Source organism: Lathyrus oleraceus, unplaced genomic scaffold (assembly GCF_024323335.1).
Source record: "Lathyrus oleraceus cultivar Zhongwan6 unplaced genomic scaffold, CAAS_Psat_ZW6_1.0 chrUn0049, whole genome shotgun sequence".
NCBI lineage: Eukaryota > Viridiplantae > Streptophyta > Magnoliopsida > Fabales > Fabaceae > Lathyrus > Lathyrus oleraceus.
In genome coordinates, this window is record NW_026112440.1 from 97,511 (window position 1) to 119,390 (window position 21,880).

General features: G+C 29.7%; 20 non-coding genes across 20 annotated transcripts; all 20 read right to left on the bottom strand.

The window, feature by feature from the left end:
* Positions 1–97: 97 nt before the first annotated feature.
* TRNAF-GAA (transfer RNA phenylalanine (anticodon GAA)) lies at positions 98–170 on the bottom strand. The gene has a single exon. It is a non-coding gene; the product is annotated as a tRNA-Phe (tRNA).
* A 974-nt stretch (positions 171–1,144) lies between these two features.
* On the bottom strand, positions 1,145–1,217 carry TRNAF-GAA (transfer RNA phenylalanine (anticodon GAA)). Its single transcript has one exon. It is a non-coding gene; the product is annotated as a tRNA-Phe (tRNA).
* A 975-nt stretch (positions 1,218–2,192) lies between these two features.
* TRNAF-GAA (transfer RNA phenylalanine (anticodon GAA)) lies at positions 2,193–2,265 on the bottom strand. Its single transcript has one exon. It is a non-coding gene; the product is annotated as a tRNA-Phe (tRNA).
* Positions 2,266–3,239: 974 nt separating this feature from the next.
* Positions 3,240–3,312, bottom strand: TRNAF-GAA (transfer RNA phenylalanine (anticodon GAA)). The gene has a single exon. It is a non-coding gene; the product is annotated as a tRNA-Phe (tRNA).
* A 972-nt stretch (positions 3,313–4,284) lies between these two features.
* Positions 4,285–4,357, bottom strand: TRNAF-GAA (transfer RNA phenylalanine (anticodon GAA)). Its single transcript has one exon. It is a non-coding gene; the product is annotated as a tRNA-Phe (tRNA).
* A 975-nt stretch (positions 4,358–5,332) lies between these two features.
* Positions 5,333–5,405, bottom strand: TRNAF-GAA (transfer RNA phenylalanine (anticodon GAA)). Its single transcript has one exon. It is a non-coding gene; the product is annotated as a tRNA-Phe (tRNA).
* Positions 5,406–6,380: 975 nt separating this feature from the next.
* On the bottom strand, positions 6,381–6,453 carry TRNAF-GAA (transfer RNA phenylalanine (anticodon GAA)). The gene has a single exon. It is a non-coding gene; the product is annotated as a tRNA-Phe (tRNA).
* A 975-nt stretch (positions 6,454–7,428) lies between these two features.
* Positions 7,429–7,501, bottom strand: TRNAF-GAA (transfer RNA phenylalanine (anticodon GAA)). The gene has a single exon. It is a non-coding gene; the product is annotated as a tRNA-Phe (tRNA).
* Positions 7,502–8,476: 975 nt separating this feature from the next.
* On the bottom strand, positions 8,477–8,549 carry TRNAF-GAA (transfer RNA phenylalanine (anticodon GAA)). The gene has a single exon. It is a non-coding gene; the product is annotated as a tRNA-Phe (tRNA).
* A 975-nt stretch (positions 8,550–9,524) lies between these two features.
* Positions 9,525–9,597, bottom strand: TRNAF-GAA (transfer RNA phenylalanine (anticodon GAA)). Its single transcript has one exon. It is a non-coding gene; the product is annotated as a tRNA-Phe (tRNA).
* A 975-nt stretch (positions 9,598–10,572) lies between these two features.
* Positions 10,573–10,645, bottom strand: TRNAF-GAA (transfer RNA phenylalanine (anticodon GAA)). Its single transcript has one exon. It is a non-coding gene; the product is annotated as a tRNA-Phe (tRNA).
* A 975-nt stretch (positions 10,646–11,620) lies between these two features.
* TRNAF-GAA (transfer RNA phenylalanine (anticodon GAA)) lies at positions 11,621–11,693 on the bottom strand. Its single transcript has one exon. It is a non-coding gene; the product is annotated as a tRNA-Phe (tRNA).
* A 2,021-nt stretch (positions 11,694–13,714) lies between these two features.
* TRNAF-GAA (transfer RNA phenylalanine (anticodon GAA)) lies at positions 13,715–13,787 on the bottom strand. The gene has a single exon. It is a non-coding gene; the product is annotated as a tRNA-Phe (tRNA).
* Positions 13,788–14,762: 975 nt separating this feature from the next.
* Positions 14,763–14,835, bottom strand: TRNAF-GAA (transfer RNA phenylalanine (anticodon GAA)). Its single transcript has one exon. It is a non-coding gene; the product is annotated as a tRNA-Phe (tRNA).
* A 974-nt stretch (positions 14,836–15,809) lies between these two features.
* TRNAF-GAA (transfer RNA phenylalanine (anticodon GAA)) lies at positions 15,810–15,882 on the bottom strand. The gene has a single exon. It is a non-coding gene; the product is annotated as a tRNA-Phe (tRNA).
* Positions 15,883–16,856: 974 nt separating this feature from the next.
* Positions 16,857–16,929, bottom strand: TRNAF-GAA (transfer RNA phenylalanine (anticodon GAA)). The gene has a single exon. It is a non-coding gene; the product is annotated as a tRNA-Phe (tRNA).
* A 974-nt stretch (positions 16,930–17,903) lies between these two features.
* Positions 17,904–17,976, bottom strand: TRNAF-GAA (transfer RNA phenylalanine (anticodon GAA)). The gene has a single exon. It is a non-coding gene; the product is annotated as a tRNA-Phe (tRNA).
* A 974-nt stretch (positions 17,977–18,950) lies between these two features.
* On the bottom strand, positions 18,951–19,023 carry TRNAF-GAA (transfer RNA phenylalanine (anticodon GAA)). Its single transcript has one exon. It is a non-coding gene; the product is annotated as a tRNA-Phe (tRNA).
* A 975-nt stretch (positions 19,024–19,998) lies between these two features.
* TRNAF-GAA (transfer RNA phenylalanine (anticodon GAA)) lies at positions 19,999–20,071 on the bottom strand. Its single transcript has one exon. It is a non-coding gene; the product is annotated as a tRNA-Phe (tRNA).
* Positions 20,072–21,045: 974 nt separating this feature from the next.
* On the bottom strand, positions 21,046–21,118 carry TRNAF-GAA (transfer RNA phenylalanine (anticodon GAA)). The gene has a single exon. It is a non-coding gene; the product is annotated as a tRNA-Phe (tRNA).
* Positions 21,119–21,880: the final 762 nt, after the last annotated feature.

A 21,880-nucleotide genomic window follows, 5' to 3' on the forward strand; every position in this document is an offset into this window, starting at 1 on the left:
GTGTTATAAATCGATGATATTACCTATCAAATATAGCTGATAAATCGTATAAAAATGATTTTCAAATTTGCTAAATAAAAGATATAAGCATATATAATGCGGTGAACGTGGATCGAACACGTGACCTTCAGATCTTCAGTCTGACGCTCTCCCAACTGAGCTATCCCCGCTAGTCATTCTTTTGGGCTACTTAGTGATATATTTTGTGTATGATACATTAATTGTTAATTTTCTACTCTGAGATGATAGTAAACGAATGAAAAACAAGAATAATGTTATTTTGACACAAAATTTGGACCTAAATTAGATGTTAGTCACAAATTTCATTTGTCATTAATGTTAATTTGAATGATGGGTCTTAAAGATAACAAGGTCCTTTAACTTATTAACCTTAAACAGTATTTAATGAACCACACATTTTAATATTATTGTAAGTGTTGAAATATAGATATGTGTCTTTCAATCATCCAAATTCTGTTGAGGTTAATGGTTTTAAACTGATTGGTTATTTACGTTGAGTATGTTGTAATGAGCTCCTAAGAATTTTAGTATTCATTAGACTTCAACTAATTGTTTACACTTTTTCATATTAGTATTGCATTTACCATATAGCTTTATTTATTTAATTTGTGTTAGATTTATGAAATAAAGCAAAACCATTATAATTGTTCCAATATGAGTGGGTCACGTTCATTGTGTTTAAGGCCGTGTGTCATCCCGATGTGAAAGTGAAACTTACAAAATGATAAAATTCAAAATGTTGACCAAAAATAATACGACTCCCATTATCTAACCTATTCCTACAGGACATGCCTTTCTTTAGAATGTATATAATGATATAGAACTCAACACTTTTGTCACAATATAAAAGCAATTTGTATCTTTAAATCGTATGAATTCAAATCCCTTAAGCATTATGATAAGATAGTAATAAGGTCATAACTTTACCTTTGAAGGCGAGAAAGTTTAAGAGCTTGGTTTTCGTTTGACAAATCATAGAACATAAAATTTACCCAATTTCGATTTTATATGCCTCTCACTCCGCTGTGTTATAAATCGATGATATTACCTATCAAATATAGCTGATAAATCGTATAAAAATGATTTTCAAATTTGCTAAATAAAAGATATAAGCATATTATAATGCGGTGAACGTGGATCGAACACGTGACCTTCAGATCTTCAGTCTGACGCTCTCCCAACTGAGCTATCCCCGCTAGTCATTCTTTTGGGCTACTTAGTGATATATTTTGTGTATGATACATTAATTGTTAATTTTCTACTCTGAGATGATAGTAAACGAATGAAAAACAAGAATAATGTTATTTTGACACAAAATTTGGACCTAAATTAGATGTTAGTCACAAATTTCATTTGTCATTAATGTTAATTTGAATGATGGGTCTTAAAGATAACAAGGTCCTTTAACTTATTAACCTTAAACAGTATTTAATGAACCACACATTTTAATATTATTGTAAGTGTTGAAATATAGATATGTGTCTTTCAATCATCCAAATTCTGTTGAGGTTAATGGTTTTAAACTGATTGGTTATTTACGTTGAGTATGTTGTAATGAGCTCCTAAGAATTTTAGTATTCATTAGACTTCAACTAATTGTTTACACTTTTTCATATTAGTATTGCATTTACCATATAGCTTTATTTATTTAATTTGTGTTAGATTTATGAAATAAAGCAAAACCATTATAATTGTTCCAATATGAGTGGGTCACGTTCATTGTGTTTAAGGCCGTGTGTCATCCCGATGTGAAAGTGAAACTTACAAAATTGATAAAATTCAAAATGTTGACCAAAAATAATACGACTCCCATTATCTAACCTATTCCTACAGGACATGCCTTTCTTTAGAATGTATATAATGATATAGAACTCAACACTTTTGTCACAATATAAAAGCAATTTGTATCTTTAAATCGTATGAATTCAAATCCCTTAAGCATTATGATAAGATAGTAATAAGGTCATAACTTTACCTTTGAAGGCGAGAAAGTTTAAGAGCTTGGTTTTCGTTTGACAAATCATAGAACATAAAATTTACCCAATTTCGATTTTATATGCCTCTCACTCCGCTGTGTTATAAATCGATGATATTACCTATCAAATATAGCTGATAAATCGTATAAAAATGATTTTCAAATTTGCTAAATAAAAGATATAAGCATATTATAATGCGGTGAACGTGGATCGAACACGTGACCTTCAGATCTTCAGTCTGACGCTCTCCCAACTGAGCTATCCCCGCTAGTCATTCTTTTGGGCTACTTAGTGATATATTTTGTGTATGATACATCAATTGTTAATTTTCTACTCTGAGATGATAGTAAACGAATGAAAAACAAGAATAATGTTATTTTGACACAAAATTTGGACCTAAATTAGATGTTAGTCACAAATTTCATTTGTCATTAATGTTAATTTGAATGATGGGTCTTAAAGATAACAAGGTCCTTTAACTTATTAACCTTAAACAGTATTTAATGAACCACACATTTTAATATTATTGTAAGTGTTGAAATATAGATATGTGTCTTTCAATCATCCAAATTCTGTTGAGGTTAATGGTTTTAAACTGATTGGTTATTTACGTTGAGTATGTTGTAATGAGCTCCTAAGAATTTTAGTATTCATTAGACTTCAACTAATTGTTTACACTTTTTCATATTAGTATTGCATTTACCATATAGCTTTATTTATTTAATTTGTGTTAGATTTATGAAATAAAGCAAAACCATTATAATTGTTCCAATATGAGTGGGTCACGTTCATTGTGTTTAAGGCCGTGTGTCATCCCGATGTGAAAGTGAAACTTACAAATTGATAAAATTCAAAATGTTGACCAAAAATAATACGACTCCCATTATCTAACCTATTCCTACAGGACATGCCTTTCTTTAGAATGTATATAATGATATAGAACTCAACACTTTTGTCACAATATAAAAGCAATTTGTATCTTTAAATCGTATGAATTCAAATCCCTTAAGCATTATGATAAGATAGTAATAAGGTCATAACTTTACCTTTGAAGGCGAGAAAGTTTAAGAGCTTGGTTTTCGTTTGACAAATCATAGAACATAAAATTTACCCAATTTCGATTTTATATGCCTCTCACTCCGCTGTGTTATAAATCGATGATATTACCTATCAAATATAGCTGATAAATCGTATAAAAATGATTTTCAAATTTGCTAAATAAAAGATATAAGCATACTATAATGCGGTGAACGTGGATCGAACACGTGACCTTCAGATCTTCAGTCTGACGCTCTCCCAACTGAGCTATCCCCGCTAGTCATTCTTTTGGGCTACTTAGTGATATATTTGTGTATGATACATTAATTGTTAATTTTCTACTCTGAGATGATAGTAAACGAATGAAAAACAAGAATAATGTTATTTTGACACAAAATTTGGACCTAAATTAGATGTTAGTCACAAATTTCATTTGTCATTAATGTTAATTTGAATGATGGGTCTTAAAGATAACAAGGTCCTTTAACTTATTAACCTTAAACAGTATTTAATGAACCACACATTTTAATATTATTGTAAGTGTTGAAATATAGATATGTGTCTTTCAATCATCCAAATTCTGTTGAGGTTAATGGTTTTAAACTGATTGGTTATTTACGTTGAGTATGTTGTAATGAGCTCCTAAGAATTTTAGTATTCATTAGACTTCAACTAATTGTTTACACTTTTTCATATTAGTATTGCATTTACCATATAGCTTTATTTATTTAATTTGTGTTAGATTTATGAAATAAAGCAAAACCATTATAATTGTTCCAATATGAGTGGGTCACGTTCATTGTGTTTAAGGCCGTGTGTCATCCCGATGTGAAAGTGAAACTACAAAATGATAAAATTCAAAATGTTGACCAAAAATAATACGACTCCCATTATCTAACCTATTCCTACAGGACATGCCTTTCTTTAGAATGTATATAATGATATAGAACTCAACACTTTTGTCACAATATAAAAGCAATTTGTATCTTTAAATCGTATGAATTCAAATCCCTTAAGCATTATGATAAGATAGTAATAAGGTCATAACTTTACCTTTGAAGGCGAGAAAGTTTAAGAGCTTGGTTTTCGTTTGACAAATCATAGAACATAAAATTTACCCAATTTCGATTTTATATGCCTCTCACTCCGCTGTGTTATAAATCGATGATATTACCTATCAAATATAGCTGATAAATCGTATAAAAATGATTTTCAAATTTGCTAAATAAAAGATATAAGCATATTATAATGCGGTGAACGTGGATCGAACACGTGACCTTCAGATCTTCAGTCTGACGCTCTCCCAACTGAGCTATCCCCGCTAGTCATTCTTTTGGGCTACTTAGTGATATATTTTGTGTATGATACATCAATTGTTAATTTTCTACTCTGAGATGATAGTAAACGAATGAAAAACAAGAATAATGTTATTTTGACACAAAATTTGGACCTAAATTAGATGTTAGTCACAAATTTCATTTGTCATTAATGTTAATTTGAATGATGGGTCTTAAAGATAACAAGGTCCTTTAACTTATTAACCTTAAACAGTATTTAATGAACCACACATTTTAATATTATTGTAAGTGTTGAAATATAGATATGTGTCTTTCAATCATCCAAATTCTGTTGAGGTTAATGGTTTTAAACTGATTGGTTATTTACGTTGAGTATGTTGTAATGAGCTCCTAAGAATTTTAGTATTCATTAGACTTCAACTAATTGTTTACACTTTTTCATATTAGTATTGCATTTACCATATAGCTTTATTTATTTAATTTGTGTTAGATTTATGAAATAAAGCAAAACCATTATAATTGTTCCAATATGAGTGGGTCACGTTCATTGTGTTTAAGGCCGTGTGTCATCCCGATGTGAAAGTGAAACCTACAAATATGATAAAATTCAAAATGTTGACCAAAAATAATACGACTCCCATTATCTAACCTATTCCTACAGGACATGCCTTTCTTTAGAATGTATATAATGATATAGAACTCAACACTTTTGTCACAATATAAAAGCAATTTGTATCTTTAAATCGTATGAATTCAAATCCCTTAAGCATTATGATAAGATAGTAATAAGGTCATAACTTTACCTTTGAAGGCGAGAAAGTTTAAGAGCTTGGTTTTCGTTTGACAAATCATAGAACATAAAATTTACCCAATTTCGATTTTATATGCCTCTCACTCCGCTGTGTTATAAATCGATGATATTACCTATCAAATATAGCTGATAAATCGTATAAAAATGATTTTCAAATTTGCTAAATAAAAGATATAAGCATATTATAATGCGGTGAACGTGGATCGAACACGTGACCTTCAGATCTTCAGTCTGACGCTCTCCCAACTGAGCTATCCCCGCTAGTCATTCTTTTGGGCTACTTAGTGATATATTTTGTGTATGATACATCAATTGTTAATTTTCTACTCTGAGATGATAGTAAACGAATGAAAAACAAGAATAATGTTATTTTGACACAAAATTTGGACCTAAATTAGATGTTAGTCACAAATTTCATTTGTCATTAATGTTAATTTGAATGATGGGTCTTAAAGATAACAAGGTCCTTTAACTTATTAACCTTAAACAGTATTTAATGAACCACACATTTTAATATTATTGTAAGTGTTGAAATATAGATATGTGTCTTTCAATCATCCAAATTCTGTTGAGGTTAATGGTTTTAAACTGATTGGTTATTTACGTTGAGTATGTTGTAATGAGCTCCTAAGAATTTTAGTATTCATTAGACTTCAACTAATTGTTTACACTTTTTCATATTAGTATTGCATTTACCATATAGCTTTATTTATTTAATTTGTGTTAGATTTATGAAATAAAGCAAAACCATTATAATTGTTCCAATATGAGTGGGTCACGTTCATTGTGTTTAAGGCCGTGTGTCATCCCGATGTGAAAGTGAAACTTACAAAATTGATAAAATTCAAAATGTTGACCAAAAATAATACGACTCCCATTATCTAACCTATTCCTACAGGACATGCCTTTCTTTAGAATGTATATAATGATATAGAACTCAACACTTTTGTCACAATATAAAAGCAATTTGTATCTTTAAATCGTATGAATTCAAATCCCTTAAGCATTATGATAAGATAGTAATAAGGTCATAACTTTACCTTTGAAGGCGAGAAAGTTTAAGAGCTTGGTTTTCGTTTGACAAATCATAGAACATAAAATTTACCCAATTTCGATTTTATATGCCTCTCACTCCGCTGTGTTATAAATCGATGATATTACCTATCAAATATAGCTGATAAATCGTATAAAAATGATTTTCAAATTTGCTAAATAAAAGATATAAGCATACTATAATGCGGTGAACGTGGATCGAACACGTGACCTTCAGATCTTCAGTCTGACGCTCTCCCAACTGAGCTATCCCCGCTAGTCATTCTTTTGGGCTACTTAGTGATATATTTTGTGTATGATACATTAATTGTTAATTTTCTACTCTGAGATGATAGTAAACGAATGAAAAACAAGAATAATGTTATTTTGACACAAAATTTGGACCTAAATTAGATGTTAGTCACAAATTTCATTTGTCATTAATGTTAATTTGAATGATGGGTCTTAAAGATAACAAGGTCCTTTAACTTATTAACCTTAAACAGTATTTAATGAACCACACATTTTAATATTATTGTAAGTGTTGAAATATAGATATGTGTCTTTCAATCATCCAAATTCTGTTGAGGTTAATGGTTTTAAACTGATTGGTTATTTACGTTGAGTATGTTGTAATGAGCTCCTAAGAATTTTAGTATTCATTAGACTTCAACTAATTGTTTACACTTTTTCATATTAGTATTGCATTTACCATATAGCTTTATTTATTTAATTTGTGTTAGATTTATGAAATAAAGCAAAACCATTATAATTGTTCCAATATGAGTGGGTCACGTTCATTGTGTTTAAGGCCGTGTGTCATCCCGATGTGAAAGTGAAACTTACAAAATTGATAAAATTCAAAATGTTGACCAAAAATAATACGACTCCCATTATCTAACCTATTCCTACAGGACATGCCTTTCTTTAGAATGTATATAATGATATAGAACTCAACACTTTTGTCACAATATAAAAGCAATTTGTATCTTTAAATCGTATGAATTCAAATCCCTTAAGCATTATGATAAGATAGTAATAAGGTCATAACTTTACCTTTGAAGGCGAGAAAGTTTAAGAGCTTGGTTTTCGTTTGACAAATCATAGAACATAAAATTTACCCAATTTCGATTTTATATGCCTCTCACTCCGCTGTGTTATAAATCGATGATATTACCTATCAAATATAGCTGATAAATCGTATAAAAATGATTTTCAAATTTGCTAAATAAAAGATATAAGCATATTATAATGCGGTGAACGTGGATCGAACACGTGACCTTCAGATCTTCAGTCTGACGCTCTCCCAACTGAGCTATCCCCGCTAGTCATTCTTTTGGGCTACTTAGTGATATAATTTGTGTATGATACATTAATTGTTAATTTTCTACTCTGAGATGATAGTAAACGAATGAAAAACAAGAATAATGTTATTTTGACACAAAATTTGGACCTAAATTAGATGTTAGTCACAAATTTCATTTGTCATTAATGTTAATTTGAATGATGGGTCTTAAAGATAACAAGGTCCTTTAACTTATTAACCTTAAACAGTATTTAATGAACCACACATTTTAATATTATTGTAAGTGTTGAAATATAGATATGTGTCTTTCAATCATCCAAATTCTGTTGAGGTTAATGGTTTTAAACTGATTGGTTATTTACGTTGAGTATGTTGTAATGAGCTCCTAAGAATTTTAGTATTCATTAGACTTCAACTAATTGTTTACACTTTTTCATATTAGTATTGCATTTACCATATAGCTTTATTTATTTAATTTGTGTTAGATTTATGAAATAAAGCAAAACCATTATAATTGTTCCAATATGAGTGGGTCACGTTCATTGTGTTTAAGGCCGTGTGTCATCCCGATGTGAAAGTGAAACCTACAAATATGATAAAATTCAAAATGTTGACCAAAAATAATACGACTCCCATTATCTAACCTATTCCTACAGGACATGCCTTTCTTTAGAATGTATATAATGATATAGAACTCAACACTTTTGTCACAATATAAAAGCAATTTGTATCTTTAAATCGTATGAATTCAAATCCCTTAAGCATTATGATAAGATAGTAATAAGGTCATAACTTTACCTTTGAAGGCGAGAAAGTTTAAGAGCTTGGTTTTCGTTTGACAAATCATAGAACATAAAATTTACCCAATTTCGATTTTATATGCCTCTCACTCCGCTGTGTTATAAATCGATGATATTACCTATCAAATATAGCTGATAAATCGTATAAAAATGATTTTCAAATTTGCTAAATAAAAGATATAAGCATACTATAATGCGGTGAACGTGGATCGAACACGTGACCTTCAGATCTTCAGTCTGACGCTCTCCCAACTGAGCTATCCCCGCTAGTCATTCTTTTGGGCTACTTAGTGATATATTTTGTGTATGATACATTAATTGTTAATTTTCTACTCTGAGATGATAGTAAACGAATGAAAAACAAGAATAATGTTATTTTGACACAAAATTTGGACCCAAATTAGATGTTAGTCACAAATTTCATTTGTCATTAATGTTAATTTGAATGATGGGTCTTAAAGATAACAAGGTCCTTTAACTTATTAACCTTAAACAGTATTTAATGAACCACACATTTTAATATTATTGTAAGTGTTGAAATATAGATATGTGTCTTTCAATCATCCAAATTCTGTTGAGGTTAATGGTTTTAAACTGATTGGTTATTTACGTTGAGTATGTTGTAATGAGCTCCTAAGAATTTTAGTATTCATTAGACTTCAACTAATTGTTTACACTTTTTCATATTAGTATTGCATTTACCATATAGCTTTATTTATTTAATTTGTGTTAGATTTATGAAATAAAGCAAAACCATTATAATTGTTCCAATATGAGTGGGTCACGTTCATTGTGTTTAAGGCCGTGTGTCATCCCGATGTGAAAGTGAAACCTACAAATATGATAAAATTCAAAATGTTGACCAAAAATAATACGACTCCCATTATCTAACCTATTCCTACAGGACATGCCTTTCTTTAGAATGTATATAATGATATAGAACTCAACACTTTTGTCACAATATAAAAGCAATTTGTATCTTTAAATCGTATGAATTCAAATCCCTTAAGCATTATGATAAGATAGTAATAAGGTCATAACTTTACCTTTGAAGGCGAGAAAGTTTAAGAGCTTGGTTTTCGTTTGACAAATCATAGAACATAAAATTTACCCAATTTCGATTTTATATGCCTCTCACTCCGCTGTGTTATAAATCGATGATATTACCTATCAAATATAGCTGATAAATCGTATAAAAATGATTTTCAAATTTGCTAAATAAAAGATATAAGCATACTATAATGCAGTGAACGTGGATCGAACACGTGACCTTCAAATCTTCAGTCTGACGCTCTCCCAACTGAGCTATCCCCGCTAGTCATTCTTTTGGGCTACTTAGTGATATAATTTGTGTATGATACATTAATTGTTAATTTTCTACTCTGAGATGATAGTAAACGAATGAAAAACAAGAATAATGTTATTTTGACACAAAATTTGGACCTAAATTAGATGTTAGTCACAAATTTCATTTGTCATTAATGTTAATTTGAATGATGGGTCTTAAAGATAACAAGGTCCTTTAACTTATTAACCTTAAACAGTATTTAATGAACCACACATTTTAATATTATTGTAAGTGTTGAAATATAGATATGTGTCTTTCAATCATCCAAATTCTGTTGAGGTTAATGGTTTTAAACTGATTGGTTATTTACGTTGAGTATGTTGTAATGAGCTCCTAAGAATTTTAGTATTCATTAGACTTCAACTAATTGTTTACACTTTTTCATATTAGTATTGCATTTACCATATAGCTTTATTTATTTAATTTGTGTTAGATTTATGAAATAAAGCAAAACCATTATAATTGTTCCAATATGAGTGGGTCACGTTCATTGTGTTTAAGGCCGTGTGTCATCCCGATGTGAAAGTGAAACTTACAAAATTGATAAAATTCAAAATGTTGACCAAAAATAATACGACTCCCATTATCTAACCTATTCCTACAGGACATGCCTTTCTTTAGAATGTATATAATGATATAGAACTCAACACTTTTGTCACAATATAAAAGCAATTTGTATCTTTAAATCGTATGAATTCAAATCCCTTAAGCATTATGATAAGATAGTAATAAGGTCATAACTTTACCTTTGAAGGCGAGAAAGTTTAAGAGCTTGGTTTTCGTTTGACAAATCATAGAACATAAAATTTACCCAATTTCGATTTTATATGCCTCTCACTCCGCTGTGTTATAAATCGATGATATTACCTATCAAATATAGCTGATAAATCGTATAAAAATGATTTTCAAATTTGCTAAATAAAAGATATAAGCATATTATAATGCGGTGAACGTGGATCGAACACGTGACCTTCAGATCTTCAGTCTGACGCTCTCCCAACTGAGCTATCCCCGCTAGTCATTCTTTTGGGCTACTTAGTGATATATTTTGTGTATGATACATCAATTGTTAATTTTCTACTCTGAGATGATAGTAAACGAATGAAAAACAAGAATAATGTTATTTTGACACAAAATTTGGACCTAAATTAGATGTTAGTCACAAATTTCATTTGTCATTAATGTTAATTTGAATGATGGGTCTTAAAGATAACAAGGTCCTTTAACTTATTAACCTTAAACAGTATTTAATGAACCACACATTTTAATATTATTGTAAGTGTTGAAATATAGATATGTGTCTTTCAATCATCCAAATTCTGTTGAGGTTAATGGTTTTAAACTGATTGGTTATTTACGTTGAGTATGTTGTAATGAGCTCCTAAGAATTTTAGTATTCATTAGACTTCAACTAATTGTTTACACTTTTTCATATTAGTATTGCATTTACCATATAGCTTTATTTATTTAATTTGTGTTAGATTTATGAAATAAAGCAAAACCATTATAATTGTTCCAATATGAGTGGGTCACGTTCATTGTGTTTAAGGCCGTGTGTCATCCCGATGTGAAAGTGAAACTTACAAAATTGATAAAATTCAAAATGTTGACCAAAAATAATACGACTCCCATTATCTAACCTATTCCTACAGGACATGCCTTTCTTTAGAATGTATATAATGATATAGAACTCAACACTTTTGTCACAATATAAAAGCAATTTGTATCTTTAAATCGTATGAATTCAAATCCCTTAAGCATTATGATAAGATAGTAATAAGGTCATAACTTTACCTTTGAAGGCGAGAAAGTTTAAGAGCTTGGTTTTCGTTTGACAAATCATAGAACATAAAATTTACCCAATTTCGATTTTATATGCCTCTCACTCCGCTGTGTTATAAATCGATGATATTACCTATCAAATATAGCTGATAAATCGTATAAAAATGATTTTCAAATTTGCTAAATAAAAGATATAAGCATATTATAATGCGGTGAACGTGGATCGAACACGTGACCTTCAGATCTTCAGTCTGACGCTCTCCCAACTGAGCTATCCCCGCTAGTCATTCTTTTGGGCTACTTAGTGATATATTTGTGTATGATACATTAATTGTTAATTTTCTACTCTGAGATGATAGTAAACGAATGAAAAACAAGAATAATGTTATTTTGACACAAAATTTGGACCTAAATTAGATGTTAGTCACAAATTTCATTTGTCATTAATGTTAATTTGAATGATGGGTCTTAAAGATAACAAGGTCCTTTAACTTATTAACCTTAAACAGTATTTAATGAACCACACATTTTAATATTATTGTAAGTGTTGAAATATAGATATGTGTCTTTCAATCATCCAAATTCTGTTGAGGTTAATGGTTTTAAACTGATTGGTTATTTACGTTGAGTATGTTGTAATGAGCTCCTAAGAATTTTAGTATTCATTAGACTTCAACTAATTGTTTACACTTTTTCATATTAGTATTGCATTTACCATATAGCTTTATTTATTTAATTTGTGTTAGATTTATGAAATAAAGCAAAACCATTATAATTGTTCCAATATGAGTGGGTCACGTTCATTGTGTTTAAGGCCGTGTGTCATCCCGATGTGAAAGTGAAACTTACAAAATTGATAAAATTCAAAATGTTGACCAAAAATAATACGACTCCCATTATCTAACCTATTCCTACAGGACATGCCTTTCTTTAGAATGTATATAATGATATAGAACTCAACACTTTTGTCACAATATAAAAGCAATTTGTATCTTTAAATCGTATGAATTCAAATCCCTTAAGCATTATGATAAGATAGTAATAAGGTCATAACTTTACCTTTGAAGGCGAGAAAGTTTAAGAGCTTGGTTTTCGTTTGACAAATCATAGAACATAAAATTTACCCAATTTCGATTTTATATGCCTCTCACTCCGCTGTGTTATAAATCGATGATATTACCTATCAAATATAGCTGATAAATCGTATAAAAATGATTTTCAAATTTGCTAAATAAAACATATAAGCATACTATAATGCGGTGAACGTGGATCGAACACGTGACCTTCAGATATTCAGTTTGACGCTCTCCCAACTGAGCTATCCCCGCTAGTCATTCTTTTGGGATACTTAGTGATATAATTTGTGTATGATACATTAATTGTTAATTTTCTACTCTGAGATGATAGTAAACGAATGAAAAACAAGAATAATGTTATTTTGACACAAAATTTGGACCTAAATTAGATGTTAGTCACAAATTTCATTTGTCATTAATGTTAATTTGAATGATGGGTCTTAAAGATAACAAGGTCCTTTAACTTATTAACCTTAAACAGTATTTAGTGAACCACACATTTTAATATTATTGTAACTGTTGAAATATAGATATGTGTCTTTCAATCATCCAAATTCTGTTGAGGTTAATGGTTTTAAACTGATTGGTTATTTACGTTGAGTATGTTGTAATGAGCTCCTAAGAATTTTAGTATTCATTAGACTTCAACTAATTGTTTACACTTTTTCATATTAGTATTGCATTTACCATATAGCTTTATTTATTTAATTTGTGTTAGATTTATGAAATAAAGCAAAACCATTATAATTGTTCCAATATGAGTGGGTCACGTTCATTGTGTTTAAGGCCGTGTGTCATCCCGATGTGAAAGTGAAACTTACAAAATTGATAAAATTCAAAATGTTGACCAAAAATAATACGACTCCCATTATCTAACCTATTCCTACAGGACATGCCTTTCTTTAGAATGTATATAATGATATAGAACTCAACACTTTTGTCACAATATAAAAGCAATTTGTATCTTTAAATCGTATGAATTCAAATCCCTTAAGCATTATGATAAGATAGTAATAAGGTCATAACTTTACCTTTGAAGGCGAGAAAGTTTAAGAGCTTGGTTTTCGTTTGACAAATCATAGAACATAAAATTTACCCAATTTCGATTTTATATGCCTCTCACTCCGCTGTGTTATAAATCGATGATATTACCTATCAAATATAGCTGATAAATCGTATAAAAATGATTTTCAAATTTGCTAAATAAAAGATATAAGCATATATAATGCGGTGAACGTGGATCGAACACGTGACCTTCAGATCTTCAGTCTGACGCTCTCCCAACTGAGCTATCCCCGCTAGTCATTCTTTTGGGCTACTTAGTGATATAATTTGTGTATGATACATTAATTGTTAATTTTCTACTCTGAGATGATAGTAAACGAATGAAAAACAAGAATAATGTTATTTTGACACAAAATTTGGACCTAAATTAGATGTTAGTCACAAATTTCATTTGTCATTAATGTTAATTTGAATGATGGGTCTTAAAGATAACAAGGTCCTTTAACTTATTAACCTTAAACAGTATTTAATGAACCACACATTTTAATATTATTGTAAGTGTTGAAATATAGATATGTGTCTTTCAATCATCCAAATTCTGTTGAGGTTAATGGTTTTAAACTGATTGGTTATTTACGTTGAGTATGTTGTAATGAGCTCCTAAGAATTTTAGTATTCATTAGACTTCAACTAATTGTTTACACTTTTTCATATTAGTATTGCATTTACCATATAGCTTTATTTATTTAATTTGTGTTAGATTTATGAAATAAAGCAAAACCATTATAATTGTTCCAATATGAGTGGGTCACGTTCATTGTGTTTAAGGCCGTGTGTCATCCCGATGTGAAAGTGAAACTTACAAAATTGATAAAATTCAAAATGTTGACCAAAAATAATACGACTCCCATTATCTAACCTATTCCTACAGGACATGCCTTTCTTTAGAATGTATATAATGATATAGAACTCAACACTTTTGTCACAATATAAAAGCAATTTGTATCTTTAAATCGTATGAATTCAAATCCCTTAAGCATTATGATAAGATAGTAATAAGGTCATAACTTTACCTTTGAAGGCGAGAAAGTTTAAGAGCTTGGTTTTCGTTTGACAAATCATAGAACATAAAATTTACCCAATTTCGATTTTATATGCCTCTCACTCCGCTGTGTTATAAATCGATGATATTACCTATCAAATATAGCTGATAAATCGTATAAAAATGATTTTCAAATTTGCTAAATAAAAGATATAAGCATATTATAATGCGGTGAACGTGGATCGAACACGTGACCTTCAGATCTTCAGTCTGACGCTCTCCCAACTGAGCTATCCCCGCTAGTCATTCTTTTGGGCTACTTAGTGATATATTTGTGTATGATACATTAATTGTTAATTTTCTACTCTGAGATGATAGTAAACGAATGAAAAACAAGAATAATGTTATTTTGACACAAAATTTGGACCTAAATTAGATGTTAGTCACAAATTTCATTTGTCATTAATGTTAATTTGAATGATGGGTCTTAAAGATAACAAGGTCCTTTAACTTATTAACCTTAAACAGTATTTAATGAACCACACATTTTAATATTATTGTAAGTGTTGAAATATAGATATGTGTCTTTCAATCATCCAAATTCTGTTGAGGTTAATGGTTTTAAACTGATTGGTTATTTACGTTGAGTATGTTGTAATGAGCTCCTAAGAATTTTAGTATTCATTAGACTTCAACTAATTGTTTACACTTTTTCATATTAGTATTGCATTTACCATATAGCTTTATTTATTTAATTTGTGTTAGATTTATGAAATAAAGCAAAACCATTATAATTGTTCCAATATGAGTGGGTCACGTTCATTGTGTTTAAGGCCGTGTGTCATCCCGATGTGAAAGTGAAACTTACAAATATGATAAAATTCAAAATGTTGACCAAAAATAATACGACTCCCATTATCTAACCTATTCCTACAGGACATGCCTTTCTTTAGAATGTATATAATGATATAGAACTCAACACTTTTGTCACAATATAAAAGCAATTTGTATCTTTAAATCGTATGAATTCAAATCCCTTAAGCATTATGATAAGATAGTAATAAGGTCATAACTTTACCTTTGAAGGCGAGAAAGTTTAAGAGCTTGGTTTTCGTTTGACAAATCATAGAACATAAAATTTACCCAATTTCGATTTTATATGCCTCTCACTCCGCTGTGTTATAAATCGATGATATTACCTATCAAATATAGCTGATAAATCGTATAAAAATGATTTTCAAATTTGCTAAATAAAAGATATAAGCATATTATAATGCGGTGAACGTGGATCGAACACGTGACCTTCAGATCTTCAGTCTGACGCTCTCCCAACTGAGCTATCCCCGCTAGTCATTCTTTTGGGCTACTTAGTGATATATTTGTGTATGATACATTAATTGTTAATTTTCTACTCTGAGATGATAGTAAACGAATGAAAAACAAGAATAATGTTATTTTGACACAAAATTTGGACCTAAATTAGATGTTAGTCACAAATTTCATTTGTCATTAATGTTAATTTGAATGATGGGTCTTAAAGATAACAAGGTCCTTTAACTTATTAACCTTAAACAGTATTTAATGAACCACACATTTTAATATTATTGTAAGTGTTGAAATATAGATATGTGTCTTTCAATCATCCAAATTCTGTTGAGGTTAATGGTTTTAAACTGATTGGTTATTTACGTTGAGTATGTTGTAATGAGCTCCTAAGAATTTTAGTATTCATTAGACTTCAACTAATTGTTTACACTTTTTCATATTAGTATTGCATTTACCATATAGCTTTATTTATTTAATTTGTGTTAGATTTATGAAATAAAGCAAAACCATTATAATTGTTCCAATATGAGTGGGTCACGTTCATTGTGTTTAAGGCCGTGTGTCATCCCGATGTGAAAGTGAAACTTACAAAATTGATAAAATTCAAAATGTTGACCAAAAATAATACGACTCCCATTATCTAACCTATTCCTACAGGACATGCCTTTCTTTAGAATGTATATAATGATATAGAACTCAACACTTTTGTCACAATATAAAAGCAATTTGTATCTTTAAATCGTATGAATTCAAATCCCTTAAGCATTATGATAAGATAGTAATAAGGTCATAACTTTACCTTTGAAGGCGAGAAAGTTTAAGAGCTTGGTTTTCGTTTGACAAATCATAGAACATAAAATTTACCCAATTTCGATTTTATATGCCTCTCACTCCGCTGTGTTATAAATCGATGATATTACCTATCAAATATAGCTGATAAATCGTATAAAAATGATTTTCAAATTTGCTAAATAAAAGATATAAGCATATTATAATGCGGTGAACGTGGATCGAACACGTGACCTTCAGATCTTCAGTCTGACGCTCTCCCAACTGAGCTATCCCCGCTAGTCATTCTTTTGGGCTACTTAGTGATATATTTGTGTATGATACATTAATTGTTAATTTTCTACTCTGAGATGATAGTAAACGAATGAAAAACAAGAATAATGTTATTTTGACACAAAATTTGGACCTAAATTAGATGTTAGTCACAAATTTCATTTGTCATTAATGTTAATTTGAATGATGGGTCTTAAAGATAACAAGGTCCTTTAACTTATTAACCTTAAACAGTATTTAATGAACCACACATTTTAATATTATTGTAAGTGTTGAAATATAGATATGTGTCTTTCAATCATCCAAATTCTGTTGAGGTTAATGGTTTTAAACTGATTGGTTATTTACGTTGAGTATGTTGTAATGAGCTCCTAAGAATTTTAGTATTCATTAGACTTCAACTAATTGTTTACACTTTTTCATATTAGTATTGCATTTACCATATAGCTTTATTTATTTAATTTGTGTTAGATTTATGAAATAAAGCAAAACCATTATAATTGTTCCAATATGAGTGGGTCACGTTCATTGTGTTTAAGGCCGTGTGTCATCCCGATGTGAAAGTGAAACTTACAAAATTGATAAAATTCAAAATGTTGACCAAAAATAATACGACTCCCATTATCTAACCTATTCCTACAGGACATGCCTTTCTTTAGAATGTATATAATGATATAGAACTCAACACTTTTGTCACAATATAAAAGCAATTTGTATCTTTAAATCGTATGAATTCAAATCCCTTAAGCATTATGATAAGATAGTAATAAGGTCATAACTTTACCTTTGAAGGCGAGAAAGTTTAAGAGCTTGGTTTTCGTTTGACAAATCATAGAACATAAAATTTACCCAATTTCGATTTTATATGCCTCTCACTCCGCTGTGTTATAAATCGATGATATTACCTATCAAATATAGCTGATAAATCGTATAAAAATGATTTTCAAATTTGCTAAATAAAAGATATAAGCATATTATAATGCGGTGAACGTGGATCGAACACGTGACCTTCAGATCTTCAGTCTGACGCTCTCCCAACTGAGCTATCCCCGCTAGTCATTCTTTTGGGCTACTTAGTGATATATTTGTGTATGATACATTAATTGTTAATTTTCTACTCTGAGATGATAGTAAACGAATGAAAAACAAGAATAATGTTATTTTGACACAAAATTTGGACCTAAATTAGATGTTAGTCACAAATTTCATTTGTCATTAATGTTAATTTGAATGATGGGTCTTAAAGATAACAAGGTCCTTTAACTTATTAACCTTAAACAGTATTTAATGAACCACACATTTTAATATTATTGTAAGTGTTGAAATATAGATATGTGTCTTTCAATCATCCAAATTCTGTTGAGGTTAATGGTTTTAAACTGATTGGTTATTTACGTTGAGTATGTTGTAATGAGCTCCTAAGAATTTTAGTATTCATTAGACTTCAACTAATTGTTTACACTTTTTCATATTAGTATTGCATTTACCATATAGCTTTATTTATTTAATTTGTGTTAGATTTATGAAATAAAGCAAAACCATTATAATTGTTCCAATATGAGTGGGTCACGTTCATTGTGTTTAAGGCCGTGTGTCATCCCGATGTGAAAGTGAAACTTACAAAATTGATAAAATTCAAAATGTTGACCAAAAATAATACGACTCCCATTATCTAACCTATTCCTACAGGACATGCCTTTCTTTAGAATGTATATAATGATATAGAACTCAACACTTTTGTCACAATATAAAAGCAATTTGTATCTTTAAATCGTATGAATTCAAATCCCTTAAGCATTATGATAAGATAGTAATAAGGTCATAACTTTACCTTTGAAGGCGAGAAAGTTTAAGAGCTTGGTTTTCGTTTGACAAATCATAGAACATAAAATTTACCCAATTTCGATTTTATATGCCTCTCACTCCGCTGTGTTATAAATCGATGATATTACCTATCAAATATAGCTGATAAATCGTATAAAAATGATTTTCAAATTTGCTAAATAAAAGATATAAGCATATTATAATGCGGTGAACGTGGATCGAACACGTGACCTTCAGATCTTCAGTCTGACGCTCTCCCAACTGAGCTATCCCCGCTAGTCATTCTTTTGGGCTACTTAGTGATATATTTTGTGTATGATACATCAATTGTTAATTTTCTACTCTGAGATGATAGTAAACGAATGAAAAACAAGAATAATGTTATTTTGACACAAAATTTGGACCTAAATTAGATGTTAGTCACAAATTTCATTTGTCATTAATGTTAATTTGAATGATGGGTCTTAAAGATAACAAGGTCCTTTAACTTATTAACCTTAAACAGTATTTAATGAACCACACATTTTAATATTATTGTAAGTGTTGAAATATAGATATGTGTCTTTCAATCATCCAAATTCTGTTGAGGTTAATGGTTTTAAACTGATTGGTTATTTACGTTGAGTATGTTGTAATGAGCTCCTAAGAATTTTAGTATTCATTAGACTTCAACTAATTGTTTACACTTTTTCATATTAGTATTGCATTTACCATATAGCTTTATTTATTTAATTTGTGTTAGATTTATGAAATAAAGCAAAACCATTATAATTGTTCCAATATGAGTGGGTCACGTTCATTGTGTTTAAGGCCGTGTGTCATCCCGATGTGAAAGTGAAACTTACAAAATTGATAAAATTCAAAATGTTGACCAAAAATAATACGACTCCCATTATCTAACCTATTCCTACAGGACATGCCTTTCTTTAGAATGTATATAATGATATAGAACTCAACACTTTTGTCACAATATAAAAGCAATTTGTATCTTTAAATCGTATGAATTCAAATCCCTTAAGCATTATGATAAGATAGTAATAAGGTCATAACTTTACCTTTGAAGGCGAGAAAGTTTAAGAGCTTGGTTTTCGTTTGACAAATCATAGAACATAAAATTTACCCAATTTCGATTTTATATGCCTCTCACTCCGCTGTGTTATAAATCGATGATATTACCTATCAAATATAGCTGATAAATCGTATAAAAATGATTTTCAAATTTGCTAAATAAAAGATATAAGCATATTATAATGCGGTGAACGTGGATCGAACACGTGACCTTCAGATCTTCAGTCTGACGCTCTCCCAACTGAGCTATCCCCGCTAGTCATTCTTTTGGGCTACTTAGTGATATATTTGTGTATGATACATTAATTGTTAATTTTCTACTCTGAGATGATAGTAAACGAATGAAAAACAAGAATAATGTTATTTTGACACAAAATTTGGACCTAAATTAGATGTTAGTCACAAATTTCATTTGTCATTAATGTTAATTTGAATGATGGGTCTTAAAGATAACAAGGTCCTTTAACTTATTAACCTTAAACAGTATTTAATGAACCACACATTTTAATATTATTGTAAGTGTTGAAATATAGATATGTGTCTTTCAATCATCCAAATTCTGTTGAGGTTAATGGTTTTAAACTGATTGGTTATTTACGTTGAGTATGTTGTAATGAGCTCCTAAGAATTTTAGTATTCATTAGACTTCAACTAATTGTTTACACTTTTTCATATTAGTATTGCATTTACCATATAGCTTTATTTATTTAATTTGTGTTAGATTTATGAAATAAAGCAAAACCATTATAATTGTTCCAATATGAGTGGGTCACGTTCATTGTGTTTAAGGCCGTGTGTCATCCCGATGTGAAAGTGAAACTTACAAAATTGATAAAATTCAAAATGTTGACCAAAAATAATACGACTCCCATTATCTAACCTATTCCTACAGGACATGCCTTTCTTTAGAATGTATATAATGATATAGAACTCAACACTTTTGTCACAATATAAAAGCAATTTGTATCTTTAAATCGTATGAATTCAAATCCCTTAAGCATTATGATAAGATAGTAATAAGGTCATAACTTTACCTTTGAAGGCGAGAAAGTTTAAGAGCTTGGTTTTCGTTTGACAAATCATAGAACATAAAATTTACCCAATTTCGATTTTATATTCCTCTCACTCCGCTGTGTTATAAATCGATGATATTACCTATCAAATATAGCTGATAAATCGTATAAAAATGATTTTCAAATTTGCTAAATAAAATATATAAGCATATTATAATGCGGTGAACGTGGATCGAACCCGTGACCTTCAGATCTTCAGTCTGACGCTCTCCCAACTGAACTATCCCCGCTAGTCATTCTTTTGGGCTACTTAGTGATATATTTTGTGTATGATACATCAATTGTTAATTTTCTACTCTGAGATGATAGTAAACGAATGAAAAACAAGAATAATGTTATTTTGACACAAAATTTGGACCTAAATTAGATGTTAGTCACAAATTTCATTTGTCATTAATGTTAATTTGAATGATGGGTCTTAAAGATAACAAGGTCCTTTAACTTATTAACCTTAAACAGTATTTAATGAACCACACATTTTAATATTATTGTAAGTGTTGAAATATAGATATGTGTCTTTCAATCATCCAAATTCTGTTGAGGTTAATGGTTTTAAACTGATTGGTTATTTACGTTGAGTATGTTGTAATGAGCTCCTAAGAATTTTAGTATTCATTAGACTTCAACTAATTGTGTACACTTTTTCATATTAGTATTGCATTACCATATAGCTTTATTTATTTAATTTGTGTTAGATTTATGAAATAAAGCAAAACCATTATAATTGTTCCAATATGAGTGGGTCACGTTCATTGTGTTTAAGGCCGTGTGTCATCCCGATGTGAAAGTGAAACTTACAAAATTGATAAAATTCAAAATGTTGACCAAAAATAATACGACTCCCATTATCTAACCTATTCCTACAGGACATGCCTTTCTTTAGAATGTATATAATGATATAGAACTCAACACTTTTGTCACAATATAAAAGCAATTGTATCTTTAAATCGTATGAATTCAAATCCCTTAAGCATTATGATAAGATAGTAATA